The sequence below is a fragment of the Meleagris gallopavo genome, chromosome 1, assembly GCF_000146605.3.
Source record: "Meleagris gallopavo isolate NT-WF06-2002-E0010 breed Aviagen turkey brand Nicholas breeding stock chromosome 1, Turkey_5.1, whole genome shotgun sequence".
Taxonomy (NCBI): Eukaryota; Metazoa; Chordata; class Aves; order Galliformes; family Phasianidae; genus Meleagris; species Meleagris gallopavo.
The window spans coordinates 162,730,696-162,742,723 of record NC_015011.2 but is presented as its reverse complement, the minus strand read 5'-3'; positions in this window follow the sequence as shown (position 1 = coordinate 162,742,723).

Genomic DNA, 12,028 nt, shown 5'->3' with positions numbered 1-12,028 from the left:
CATCCACAACCTCTCTGGGCAGCCTGTGCCAGCACCTCACCATTCTCACAGTAAAGAACTTGTAGGCAGGACTCTAAATTGTTATCCTTTTTACAAGACACAGATGAAGTTAAGAAACACAAATTAAGAATCCAGAATAGTTTCAAAAGTTGGAGAATCTGCTGTGACTCTGCACTTTCAGAATTAAAAAAAAGGCTTCTTCCCAAATTCAGATGCACTGTCCAGACATCCACTCATACACATTTCCAGCACAAATTCTCTCCAGTTTGCTTTGGCTAGGTTTCTTGGCTGCACCCTCTTGACTGAGGTTCCGTGACCCCTGCCATAGCAACTTCCCAAATATGCTAAGCCAGAGACTCCTAATTCCCTAGATTTTTGTTACCACGCTGTTATTAATACTATGAATGAATTCAGATCAAATTCAGTTTGCCCTCTTTTCTACTGAGAATTAATATTTTTATTACGGATACGATAGATATTAAATGTTGCTTTAATGAACAAGAGATTGAAGGATTATTTGTTTTAAATTTCTGAAAGGAAGTTTTAAGGATGCATGTTAATTTAAAAAGCAACAGCAATACAACCACAGTCATTCACAGAGGCCTCTATTATAAAGTGATTATAAAGATGAATGTAACATCAAGCCCAATATGTAAGGCTTTCAAGGTTTACTTCTCATACTTGCTTTGTTATTTGGCTGGCAACCCTGATATCCCAATAATGCAGAGATTCAGAGGCCAGGGCAAGAGGTTAAGGGATTTTAGTTCCACTCTGAGCCTAAGCAAGACCTTCATTTAGATACATACATGACTGCAAACTACAGCACTGTTTTCCATTTCATCCCAAAGTTCAAGTACATCCAGCACAGTGACCAATTCATCTACAGAATGGATTTCTAATTCACCAGCAATCACTCAAGTATTTTCAATAGAGTAAAAGAGTCCATTAACACATTCTTAAAGCATTGTAAACTACTTTAAGCCTGAAGACTGTGAAGTTGCCTAAAAATTCAAGCCTTCTTCACTGTAGATCAGAATTAGCAGCTCTTATGTACAAGAAAGAAAATAAGACTGTTGTCATATATAGTTGTCAACTATAGAATTCCTGAACTTCCTGTGCAATCCAATCAAAGTGGTGAGTTTGTGAGAAAAAAAATTAACAATGCTATTATTAGTAATATTGTGAATAAAAGTATTTACAGGCAACAGAATTATTTCAGCTGTTGTTTCAAATGCTCAAGCATGTAACCCATAGGAAACATGGAAAATCAAATACTCAAGAAGACAAAGTCCTGACACTACAATTCAGTTTGTTATTCCAAATATAACCAGAAAGGATGTCTGGAGCTCAGGAACATAGCAGATGCAACAGAGGTTTAAATTCGCTTTTATACTACTGTTTACACAGCACAAGTTCACTGAGTGTATTGTGTAGATGCACAATGTACTGCTTTTCTACACTGAACACACAACTGTCTAAATAAAACCTGTTAACCACTACGTATTTCCTACAAAGAACGAACTTCAGTGTCTCTATGCTTACTGGCAAGAGGTATGAAATCATACCATCAAGCCATAGCACACATTACCAGTGATCCTAGTACTATGAATCCAAACTATTAGCATCAAATGTGTTCAACCATCTAAAAAATTGTTTTTAATTGAGAGTTCCAAAATTGATATTTGCATTACTGCATGTAAAATTGAAACTATTTATACAGTCTAAAATTAAAAAAAATCACAGCTCTAAAGCAAACTACTCCGTAGACATTTTAAAATCTAAGTTAACAAACCACAAGAAGAAACTGCACATAAAATTGCTTTGTCATATGAATCCAGCTCACTCTAATCTTACAGTAGAAAAGTTCCCAACTCCATCATTTACAGCCACTTTTTTTTAATCACTAGATGAGAAAGACTGTGTTTATCCACCTTGAATTTAGATCCACAAGAGTGAAAGGTTAGGGCTATCTCAACACTCCACTTATTTGAAACTGTTCAACGTGGTGCAAGGATTTTGCGTGTGCACATGTGTGCATGAACGTGAGTCAGCAGGAGAGCAGGTTATAAGGCTGTCTGCTTGACTGCTCTGGAAATAAAAAGAAATTCATAACAGGTATCAGATGAATGAGAAAGTATGATAAAGCTATCACTGTATGATTGAGAAGTCTTTAGAAAACTTTATCTTTCAAAATGAGCTCTGCTTTAATGTTTATTTTGTAAGCTATTAAGTAATTCTATCCTCATCAAAGGGAGAACTTCAAAGCAGCTGTTCAACTGTACCTATATATATAGCTTTGGTAAGTCAATAATGCTGTCTGCATTCTTCAAGTCAAATAGAGGCCTGCTAGATCAGACCCAATAAAGCATTACAACCCTACAGTTGATAATACTACACTTCTTATGGCTGTAAAAACAAAGGCCAGTGTAACTGTTGTCAACTGACCCTGCAGCAGCTACTGCTACATGGAAAATGAATGAAGTATTAAAATAATGCATAAGGCGGATGAGGATACAATTGACATATCAAATAATGGGTTCTACAACACTGACATTAAAAGTCTTCATCTAACAAAGCAGGAGACAAGAGTGGAACATGAAGTTCCCAGAGAAATAAAAAGTATTTGCACAGTTAGCAATGTGCCTAGTGCTTTATACTGTAACCTAAAGAGAGGCATTCGGTAAACCAAATTAGAAGATGCACAGCCCTTCTGAACTCCCAACTACTTCAGAAAATAAGGATTATTAGGTTATACTAGACAGGTTTATGAAAAAGACACCACAGTGCTCAATGTCAATCATAAGAGTAAAAAAGATTTAGAACATACAACAAGGAACAGAGCACTAACACACCAGAACAGAAACAATTATACCATCATGTAGGTCCCTACAGCATCCCATTTTGAAGACTGCATGTATTGTTAGCAGTTCTGTTACAAAAAAAGGATGGTCAACACTAAAAAGGTGAACTAAGAGTAAAAATAATAAAAGCTTTGCAACAATTTCTGTACAAAGCAAGTTCAAATAGATTTTCTTCAGGCTTTAGATAACCTGGTGGAAGGGATATGAGAATAAAAGTCAAGACTGAATCACAGAATGGCCTGGGTTGAAAAGAACCACAATGATCATCTTGTTTCAACCTCCCTGCTATGTGCAGGGTCGCCAACTACCAGACCAGTTTGGCCTTGAATGCCTCCAGGGATGGGGCATCCACAACCTGAATGTGATACAGCCAGCAGAGAATGGTAACTTGACTGTCTTTTCCAATATAAGGAAAAAGAAAAAGAAAAAAAGAACACATGGAACTCCTTAAAAGAGCATACAGGGATTCAAGAGAAGTTGAACAAATTTCATGGAAGAAATACTAAGTCAGGCTACTGGACTACGCAGTAGTCACCATTAAAATCTTCTCTTTCATCAGGGTATAAAAAACTCATACAAGGACTCTGAGATTAAGCTTATAGAATACAGAGCACTGGCTCTATTAAAACTGCGAACAGATAGCAGTACATTACAACTACTGAACAAAGTTCATTCAGTTACCATAGTCCTTTAGCCACACAATAGAAAGCAAAACAACCACTTGCCATTTCATTATACAGATCATTTTTTGCCACTTCTCCATGCACTTGCACGTCAAAGCTGGGATACAGCATTTAATTCAAAGTCAGAATGATTTTTGAGATTAAAGTAGATATTTAATATACCACAAAACAGTTCTTCAAGACTTAACAAAGTAACTTTAGTGTGCATGACAGCCTGGTATTTTAAGATGATGGATAAATTAAAAGAAACAGAACTAATCACAGAAAATGGTTGCAGTTACTCTGTCATTGTGATGATACCTTTGGGTTTGGACTGAATACAGAATTGAATATATCTGCAGTCTCCTAAGAAGAGGTCAGAAAGAGCTTCTTTATCACCATCAATATGCTCATTTAAGTAAATAATAAAGAATATTGTTTTGAAGCACAACAGCATAAAAAGTATTGACCCCCATACGTATGAAACTGATAGCTTTTTATGAAAAGCAAATACGTTTGTGTTTTGCAAAGCAAAAAACTGTCTCTTCTCTGAAAAATCCTTTAAATGTAGAGGTGAGCAATGCAGGTGTGTAACATGCAGAACTTTGCAGGCATCATTCTCTATCCTGAACTTCTGGACAAGGGTTGAGGTGCCCTCTCGGAAGGTCTTATTTCCTGTGCAGAAGTAAACACTTTTTATTCAATTAAACCAGCAGCTGTAGCTATGAAGATGAGGAACCTGCATCTCCTAATTCAGGAAACACTGGATTTCAAGCAAATTGATGACAAAAAAAAAACAAACAGAAGATCTGAATTTCTATGAAGACAGAAAAGTGCACTGATTTCATTACATCTGGGATTTGACACTCAATGACTACATTTCACTGGAACCACTTGACTAGCAACATTCACCATTCTGCAGAAATGACAAGAGCTTAACAATAACTACTGACATTTGCTTCCTTCTTTGGATCTAATGTTATGGTAATTTAGTCACACAGTGCTTTGCTGTCAGAGGGAATCATGACCTAGGGAGAAGAAATTGGCTTGACAGAGTATTATTCCCTTGGCAAATTTCGGCACAGTCAATCAAAGCCCTGCAGCAACTTTTTCTGCAACAAGAGACAAAACCAAACCTTACAATAGCCTTGTGAGGGCTGATGAATTCTAGAGGAAAAGAACATTAAAGGTAAAGTGTAGGTAAAACTTTAAAACATTAAAATCAGAAACAGTTTTCAGCAACATCACCTACTGACAAGGGCTCAAAGAACTTAAGTTCCGTTGCTCTCAAATCCATTTTTAGGTGAAATGGTGCTTACTGTATAAATACAGATACTATACTTATATTTTTAGAACATAATGACTTCATTACAGATTGACAGAAGACATCAATTAATAGAGTAAAACTCAGGCTACCTGGCATGCAACTTGATCAACCTGCAAAAGAAAAAGTATCTATAAGCCAGAGGCCAATTGCCTTTTTACTCACAAAACACAAGGTGCTCATCACAAGATGTCATATCACAAATGTAGACAGTAAAAATATTTTTTTTTAATAACAATAAGTAAATCAGGGGCTTAGATGAAATACAGCCTTTTCAAACTCACTTAAATGTGACCTATTTTATACAGACTTTGTGTCTGTCACATCTATGTGTTGCATGAAAACATGGACTAATTTCTATTGGAAAGGATCTCTAGAGTCACCTGCTCCAAGTTCCAGCTTAAAGCAAAGCAAGCTGTGCCACAGTGCACAGGGCCCTGAAGCAGTCTTGCATCTTCAAGGATGGAGATGTGCAGCAACACTGGGCTGCCTGCTCCAACAACTGACTGTCCTCATAGCTGCTCTTTTCTCTTTCCCCTGCTATACATTTCTGAAAAGAGCGCGGCTCCATCCTCTTCTCTTGTGTAACTGGTGATAGGACTAGAGGGAATGGCTTCAAGCTGCACCAGGGGAGATTTAGGCTGGACGTTAGGAAATACTGCTTCTCTGAAAGAGTGGTCAGGCACTGGAATGGGCTGCCCAGGAAGGTGGTGGAGTCACCGACCCTGGAGGTGTTAAAGGGATGTTTGGATTTTGTGTTGAGGGACATGGTTTAGTGAGAACTACTGGTGATGGGTGGATGGTTGGACTGGGTGATCCTGTGGGTCTTTTCCAACCTTGGTGATTCTATGATTCTTTGTGGCCATTAGGGAGCTGAAGACAGCAGTAAGACTTCCCCACACCAACCTTCTCTTGTCCGCTGCCTGTTCTACCAGTACATCCATTATGGACTCAAGCCCCTCAAACATTCTGGTAGCCCTCAAAACTCTCTATACTCACCCAAATTGAACAAGTCAAGAAGCAGCCTCCTATGTGCCAAATATGAACACGTCCCAAGGTCTGTCTGGGTCTTGGGGGCAAGGAGCCTCAACACTGGCCTTCATCAGGGATTAGCAGACTGCAGAGAATGGCCTTGATATGAAGCTGAAGCATCCACATCTCCAATAGATGGGTGCTACAAATTAGGGAACTCACTCGGAGCCCATTCTGCCTGTAACTCCATGCAGGTGGGAAAGGGAGGGATTAGAACTTTCTATAATTAGTTATGAAGAGTATTTAGATATTTGTAGATGTTTAACCTTTTATTATTATTATTATCTAGGACTCTGGCTTTCCTGTAACGTGGCTGCTATCACTCCTGAGCATGCAGTTCCCTAGTTCCCACTTCACTACATCACATTAATAAATCAAAAAACTAGGGTGGTTTTTCTTCTCTTTTTTTTTTTTTTTTTCCAGAAGTTGCATGAAATGACCTGCTTTCCATGCAACAGACAACAAGATGAGCCTTTGAATATATCAGTCTCCACATTAAATTCTAACAATCCTTAACAGATTTGTGCAGATAATACAGAACAGCCTTTTTTTTTTGTCCCTTAGAAAAAAAAAAACCATAGACGGAACATTTTCTTGGAGAAGATTCACTATTCAGTTGCATCCAGTTAACTCAAAAACATACACCTTTCAACAAGACTTAGACTGAGGAATATTCACCTAAAGAGGCACTCTGCCTTCGCAAAATCCAAATGCCTTCATTGCTAGTCACACTCAAAGCAAACCTCTCTATCCTCTATGTCTTAAAAATCTGACACTAGCCTGCCTTCATAGGATCTGCCATTATATCCAGCATAATCACAAATCCCACGCACATGCATTTTAATTAAAAGCAGATCTAAAAAGAAAGAATTAACATTGACATTAACTAGACAATAGCTGTATAGCTTTGCTTAACACAACAGTTCATAGATACAAATGAAGAAAGAGGCACGGAAAAAACTTGCATACAAACAAGTGAGTTCCAATCTCCTTTTACAGTTGCAAATGTTCAGGTTTGTTGTGCACTAATAAGTAAGGTATAAGAATTTTTACCTCTAGGGAAACCAAACCTGAAGTTAGTTCCAGGCAGACAGACATACAGGTCTTGCCTGAGCAAGTTTACCTCAGCAAAACCAAAATACCTCATCTATGCTGTGTTTTGCCAGCACTGCCCACGCACAGTTACCATGGTTAAAGAAATCCAAACGCATTCAACTCCTGCTACTATTTTCTTCCTTAATTGTGAAAATGCCTCAGCCTGGCCAGATGACTTCAGGTCTTCTGAATCAACATTTCTCTTCCTTGAAGAGTTTCTCTACAGACATAATGGCAGAAGAAAACCAAGCATGAAAAATGTTTAATTACGTTGAAAAATGTTACAAGATCCCTAACATCACCTTTACCCAATGAGTGCCTTCAAAAATGGAAACCCGGGTAGACCTTGAACACTGCTCAAATCCCCCAAGACCTCCCAAGGATCTGCTTCTGTCTGCTGCCTCTCTCAGAAGTGCCTGGCAGGAACAGCCAGAGTTCTGAGTTGCACCAAAATTACAGGAGAAAAAAAAAAAAATAACCTCTCTCGAAGAAAAAAAAAAACAAAAAAACAGCGAGTTACCCTATTGTTACTGCAGCACTGATCAATATTCTCTGTAATTTGCACTATGCGATCAAACTTAAAAGTAAAAATCAGATGCAAAAGCTATACTCTGTTAACAAAAAGCCCTCTACTTCTCTGATAGAAAAACTAAGCGCATGAAACTCAAGTAATAGACCCAACTTCCTCCTGAATTCCTCTCAGGGTTCCCCCTTGGTACTTCTAACACTACAGTCCTACAAACTCAGTTTCACAATCCTCTCAGAGGAAGAAAAGGCACTTTTAGAGTTTTTAGACTTAAATTTCTAGCATGAAGACTGGATGGAAAGATAGAATGAAATCACTCAAGGCAGAAGAACGTACTTGCAAGCTCTATCGTCGACTGGTTAAACTAAAGAAACAAGAGAAAGCAAGTAGCCATTAAGCTATTAACAGTTTACAGATTCAGATTGTGAAGCAATTCCTGGAATAAGCAATTGAGAGGAAACACAAAGTCATACAAATTACACAAAAAGTACAATATTTGATTTGGTAACATACTACCACTTTGCAAATCTGAAAAAAAGACATCAAAACTCACACATAATCCATTTAAATACACATCATATAAACATAGAATGGCCTGGGTTGAAAAGGACCACAATGATCATCCAGTTTCAACCCCCTGCTATGTGCAGGGTCACCAACCACCAGACCAGGCTGCCCAGAGCCACATCCAGCCTGGCCTTGAATGCCTCCAGGGATGGGGCATCCACAACCTCCTTGGGCAACCTGTTCCAGTGTGTCACCACCCTCTGTGTAAAAAACTTCTTCCTAATATCTAACTTAAACCTCCCCTATCTCAGTTTAAAACCATCCCCCCTAGTCCTATCACTATGCACACTTGTAAACAGCTGTTCCCCCTCCTGTTTATACGCTCTCTTTGGAATACAACTTGAACACTTGAAAATCTTGTCCTCCAACTGGTACAACTGGCTCCCTGCAAACTCGGTCAGAGCATAAACCAACCTCAGCTCTACTTCAAAACAAACAAAAGAAACATCTAAACACCCACACTAAACAAAAATTGAAAAAACATACCTTTGTGCTCAAGTAGTACAACAAACGTATGGAATTCTAGGATTTGTGTAAGAAAAAAGAAGAAATAGATGAACGTCAAGACCATATACTTACGACGAGGTCAGATACGAAAGAACCAGATCTCATTTCCTGAGGAATGCAATTAAGTTGTGGAATTCTTTACCACAGCAGAATAACTTTAGTTAAGAGAACTATAAACAAAATGGAATTAATGATTTTATTTATATATAAATACAAGTATATATACATACACATACACACATATGTGTGTGTGCACACGTGTGTGTGTAATACTTCAAATATTCACAGGTATTTTTTCAAATAAGTTAAAAACATTTGTGGCAAATATAAAATGGGTGACAGATTCAGTAGTGGTTTCCACTTGAGTTTGTGAAGCTGATGACAAACTGCATTTGTCAGTTGCAGAAGATACAGTATCCTGGAGTTTCCATAGGGAAAAAATAAACACTAAAAAGTAGAAACAAAACCCAGAAGATTTACTGTACAAGGAGCTCTTAACAACCATTATACATTACAAAGCAGTCCTGAAGGCTGAGACTTTGTGTACTGGTATGAATAAACTTCTTTAAAACAAATTTCATAAGATCTGAGACGATTTTCAGAGAGAAAAGTCACAAAGAATCTGTGGTATGCTACAGAAATGTACTATTTACATAGCATAAAAAAGACAAGCCTGTTCTTTCCAGAATGCCCTATGGACTGTGAATGACCTTTTCTTCTAATAAAAGTCTTTTGTTCAAATTAAAACAAAATTTTCAAGTTATGGGGCATGCAAAAGTAAAAAGTTATATTCCAGCTAAATGAAATATATATTTTGCCACTAAATTCTGACTCTAAATTTCCAACAGACTTCTATTTTGCAAGGTAAAAAAGACATAACAGGCTAACAACATCACTATTCCAAAACTACGGGGAATATCACACAAGAGCAGTGGCTCAAAGGCAGAGCTACTCGTTCATCAAAAGTTTATGCGGTTTCAGAGGACAACTAAACAAGCTAACACTAAAACCACAACATTTATTACAGAAGTCCACGGGGCTCTTCTTTCTATTACTGATTGTCTTTGCTAAGTAGTCAATAAAGAAAACACAGAGAAGCCATTAACTGTGTATAGCCAGTAATAAAACCCCAACGTTTGTGCCCCACAGAATACCCAAGCAAAACTAATTGCCTTTTGTATTTTGCAAATATAACGTCACTCAGAGGCCAACATACAGAAATATTAATAAAATCAACACTCAAACTCCCTTTGTTACCTTAACAGACTTGCATTTCACTTATTTGTAATAACTCGTAATCACTGCACCCAAAATTTAGCTGTACTGTATTTGCTACTCTTATAATAGGAGCAGCATACTTAACTAAGGATACCCAGCCTTTCATATACTGTGTTCATTTGCTAAGGACTCCTAAGTTGTCTTTCACCTGACTGAACACTCATTTACATTCTAGAAATAGGCTTCTTTCTTTTCTGCTTTACAACTGTTAAAAACTTTGGAAGATGTGACACAGGACCTTAAAGCAATGTTGACATTCAGCATCGGACTTCAAAAAAACCCCAAATAAAAAACAGGAATGCATTAAAAAGTAACCAATTATTTTTGAACTTGTTTGCTCATGAACACACAAGCATCATTCGAGTCTCTCCATTTATCTGTAGCGTTATATGAACGCCTAATTCCTTTCACCATCTCAAAATGAGGCATTAATGAGAGAAAACGTTCTGAAAAGTGTCCAGCCTTCACCTCAGTGGCACAACAACATAATGAATAAAAATAAACACCACCTTTCTTTGAAGCAACAGCACACGTGGTCCTTCTGATATGCCAAAATTATTTTGTTTGTTGGCTGTGATTCCAACAAACCACCAAACAGAATTACCTTGTGCCTGGATGGCTAAATCTAACACCTCAGTCTTACACATCAACCATTCTGAAACCACCGGACATCATGTAGTTGAACGTAGAAGCATTATGAAAAACTCATCCCATTATGAACTACTGTAATTATTTTCCTTAAGGTAAACTCATTAACTTGCATTCTCAACTCAACCAAACGCTAAGAGAAAGGGGAGGCGGGGAGAAAAGACCACTAGTTTTAAATAAGAAAGGACAACTCACTAAAAATCATCTCTGAAAGCGCAAAGGCAAAAATGAGAAACAGTATTTCACCTAAATCCACAAATGCAGCTCAGAAAATAACTTGGGATACCATAAGGAGAAGCTAAGAACAAGCACACATGCAACAGAGTGATACGCACGATGGAGATAATGACTGCCCTGGAGCCAGAAAAGACCTTTCCAGAGCTCTTGCAAGTGACTGTGATATTAAGAGAGAACTTGTGGATCAGCCTGGAAAGTAAAACCCTGCCTTCTAAAAATCATAGGATCAAAATCAAACAAACAATAAATATGGCCATTTCCCAGATTTCCTCATAGACTGCAGATTTAGTGATAACCAGGCTGTTTTCACTTGACAGAACTTTCTAATCAAAGCTTCCATACAAAATCTATTTAAGTTTCATAGACAAGAAATACGATTAGCCATATACAGCTCTACAGCATGCAATGGTTCAAAGGAAACCATCAGGTAAAAGGCTTGCATAGTGCCCTTAACAAGGTGAAGCTTTTCCTTGCTGCTTGTTAATAATTCTCACTGGTATTGTTAAGAAAGAGTTTGCTTATTAATGAAATAGTTTCTTTTAAATGACCCCATACCTAATCTATTTGGTCTTTTTCTGACAAAACAACTTGCACTATGAATACCTTTCCACTCTTAATAATGCAAATTACAAGAAGGTGACTACAGCGACTGAAATACTCCAACAGCTTCCAACAGACCAGATGTCATAGTACTGAACCATTAAAACCGTAATAGCGATAAACTACATAATGATCACACACACACACACACACACACACACACACACACACACATATATATATATAATAAAAAACACCTGCAGTCTCATAAGGAGTCTGTCAAACTCTTTCATGGCACTGGATATCTCAAGCACAGAGCAGGAGGAGAATGGCATGGAAGCAGCCCTAGGGGAAAAGGATTTAAGGATATCAGTGGATGAAACACTCAACAAGAGCTGGCAGTGTGCACTTGCAGCCCAGAAGGCCAACCATACACTGGGTTTGCATTAAGAGAAGTGTGACCAGCAGGTCAAGGAAGGCGATTGTGCCCCTCTACTCTGCTCTCATGAGACCCCACGTGGAGTACTGCATCCAGATTTGGGCTCCCCACACAAGAAGGACATGGAGCTGTTGGAACAGGTCCAGAGGAGGGCCATGAAGATGATCAGAGGGCTGGAGCACCTCACCTATGAGGACAGGCTGAGAGAGCTGGGGCTGTTCAGTCCGGTGAAGAGAATGCTCCAAGAGGGACCTTATAGGAGCCTTCCAGTACCTGAAGGGGGCCTACAGGAAAGCTGGCGAGGGACTTTTT